Consider the following 3366-nt stretch of genomic DNA (forward strand, 5'->3'; position numbering starts at 1 on the left):
GAGGCTGGTGGTGTGGAAGTGGTTCAGCTTTTTGGCGTGGCGTTTGTAGACCGTCCATGATTCACATCCATAGAGCAGTGTGGTGAGAACTATGGCCTTGTATACTTTGAGCTTCGTCTCCAGGGTGATGCCTCTCCTGTTCCAAACGTTCTTATGGAGTCTGCCGAAGGCAGCGCTGGCTTTGGCGAGTCTGGCATTCATCTCGTCGTCGATGACAACTGTGCGAGAGAGTGTACTGCCCAGGTATGTGAACTTGTCTACCGCGTTCAGTCGTTGCCCGTTGATGAAGATGTTTGGTTCAACGTAAGGCTTTCCTGGAGCTGACTGGTGCATCACCTCAGTCTTCTTTGTGCTGATTGTGAGGCCAAAGTTGTCACAGGCAGCAGAGAACTTGTCGACACTGTGTTGCATGTCAGCTTCGGAGGCAGCGTTGAGAGCGCAGTCATCAGCAAACAGGAAGTCGTTGACGGTGTCTGTCCTCACCTTGGTTTTTGCTTGAAGCCTCCTGAGGTTAAAAAGTGAGCCATCTGTGCGGTACCTGATGCCAATGCCTACGTCAGCGTCTCTGAAGGCATCTGTCAGCATGGCTGAAAACATGAGACTGAACAGGGTGGGGGCAAGAACACACCCTTGCTTGACTCCGTTGGAGACAGGGAATGGTTCTGAAGTCTCTCCGTTGTCTTGGACTCGGGCCAGCATCCCATCGTGTAGTTGCCGTATGATGGTGATGAACTTTCTGGGACATCCGTACTTCGCCATGATTCTCCAAAGGCCATCTCTGCTAACAGTATCGAAGGCCTTGGCCAGATCGACATAGGTGGAGTAAAGGTTGGCGTTCTGTTCCTGACACTTCTCCTGGAGCTGTCTGTCAGCAAACACCATGTCGATAGTCCCGCGTTCTTTCCGGAAGCCACACTGGCTCTCTGGTAGGAGACCTTGCTCAAGGTGCGATATGAGACGGTTGAGTAGCACTCTGGCCAGAGTCTTGCCTGCGACGGACAGCAGGGATATTCCACGATGGTTGTCACAGGCCTGACGATTTCCTTTGCGCTTGTACAGGTGTATGATGGAAGCGACTTTGAAGTCCTGTGGACCTGCCTCATAGTGCCAGATGAGCTGGAACAGCTGATGAAGCTTCTCAGTCAGCGCCATATCTCCTTCTTTGTTGACCTCAGCTGGAATGGAGTCTGAGCCAGGGGCTTTGCCATTGGATAGCAGACGGATAGCTTTCTGTGTCTCCTCCAAAGTTGGAATGGCATCCAACGATTCACTGACTGGCACCTGGGGGAGTCGGTCGATGGCTTCATCATTGATGGTGGAGGGGCGGTTCAGTACACCGTCAAAGTGTTCAGCCCATCTCTCAAGGATCCCGTCCTTGTCAGTGATCAGGGTAGAACCATCAGCACTGAGGAGTGGAGCAGATCCAGAGGTGGTGGGACTGTAGACTTCTTTCAGGCCGTTATAGAAGTTCTTCATGTCGTTCCTGTCTGCAAAGCCCTGGATCTCACCAGCTTTGTTGCTCAACCAGAAATCCTGCATCTGCCGCAGCTTCAGCTGGATGGTGATGCGTGCGCTCTTCAGTATGTCTTTTTTTGGCTGTGACTTGGGATCTTCAATGTGAGCTCTGTAGGCTTGGCGTTTGTCTTCTAGCAGCTGCTTGATCTCAGTGCAGTTCTCATCAAACCAGTCTTTGTGCTTCCTGACAGAAGGCCCCAGGCACTCCATGGCAGTGTTGTACACCGTCTCATGCAGTGCGCCCCATGCTGCCTCCACATTCTGGTTGTCCAGCACGGTGGACTCAAGGCGTTCCTCCAGGGTGTCAGCAAAGCTCAGCTTGATGTTGCCTAGCTCCAGCTTGTTGACATTCAGGCGTTTGAGTGCTTTCATGCCCTGAGGCCGTCTCTTGGGCTGGATGCGGAGGTTGAACTTGGAGACGATAAGGCGGTGGTCTGTCCAGCACTCGGCGCCGCACATGGCCCTCGTGACTCGTACGTCCTGCCTGTCCCTCTTCCTGACGATGACAAAGTCGATGAGATGCCAATGCCCAGAGCGAGGATGCATCCATGACGTCCTGTTACGGGTAGGGAGGCAGAAGATGGTGTTTGTGATAAGAAGGTCGTGCTCAGCACATGTCTGGCCATTGCTGTTACAGTTACCAACCCCATGCTTCCCAATCACTCCTTCCCATGAGGTGCTGTCACAACCAACTCTCGCGTTAAAGTTACCAAGAATGATGAGCTTGTCTGTGTTGGGAACAGTGGTGATGACAGCGTTCAGGTCCTCGTAGAACTTGTCCTTGATCTCATCTGGGTTGGTCATGGTGGGCGCGTAGGCGCTGAAAATGGTGGTAAACTTCTTCCCGTTGCATATAGGGAGTTTCATCGTCATCAGGCGATCGTTCACTCCTTTCGGGGGGCCAGCCAGGTTGCCAACGAGGATTGTCTTCACTGCAAAGCCAACTCCAGCCTCACGTCTCTCTTCAGGTCCGCGACCACTCCAAAAGAAGGTGTAGCCTGCGCCTCGCTCACAGAGTTCGCCTTCTTCTGCCAGTCTGGTCTCACTAAAGGCAGCGATGTCGATGTTGTACCTGGCTAGTTCACTCGCAATGAGTGCTGTACGTCTCTGTGGTCTGTCTGAGTCGCCTCTGTCCAGAAGTGTACGCACGTTCCATGTGGCAATGGTCAATAGGGTGCTCCCTGTTTTCTTCTTTCTTTCCTTTGTGTGTCGACCGCTTGAGTAGGGTCCCCGTCAGCCGCGGTATGCTGACTAGGGTGGTGTGGAGCAGGCAATGTTTTGGGCACCTTTTCTAGCCCCTTCCTCATGCCATGGAGGTGAGCAGTGCTGTCCTGAAGAGGGCTGCTCAGTCGCTCAGGGGGCTGCCGATCTCCACCGCTGCTCCAGTCGGTGAAAACCGACCCTATGGCCTGAGCCGCCTGTGTGCAGGTCCGCGGCTACGACTGCCAGTGTACCCACACCTGTCGCTTCGTCGCTCGCCTGTCCCCACAGGGTTTGGGGAAAATGATGTATGGGATGAAGGATGACTGATGACTTGCGCGATGACTTTGTTTATAGTGAGGAGGAGTTGCGCACCGTCGACCTCACTCTCTTGTCCGAGACCATCTGTATCCAGTGGCAAGACGAGGTCAAGACGACTGGAGATGGAAACGGATGCAGTGGATGACCAGGATGTCCTATGTGCCTCATCCTGCCCTCAGCACTCTACAGTGCTCTGCTGCAACCGCCTTACTCTCCGTTGAACCATGAAGGTTTCTTCCGCAGAGTCCGCCGGATCCAGTCTTCACATGCTTGGGTAGACAAGCCCTAACTCACCGAGGGTTTGAGACCCATCGGCTACCCTCACCTAGT

Source organism: Babylonia areolata, chromosome 2 (assembly GCF_041734735.1).
Source record: "Babylonia areolata isolate BAREFJ2019XMU chromosome 2, ASM4173473v1, whole genome shotgun sequence".
NCBI classification, from domain to species: Eukaryota; Metazoa; Mollusca; class Gastropoda; order Neogastropoda; family Buccinidae; genus Babylonia; species Babylonia areolata.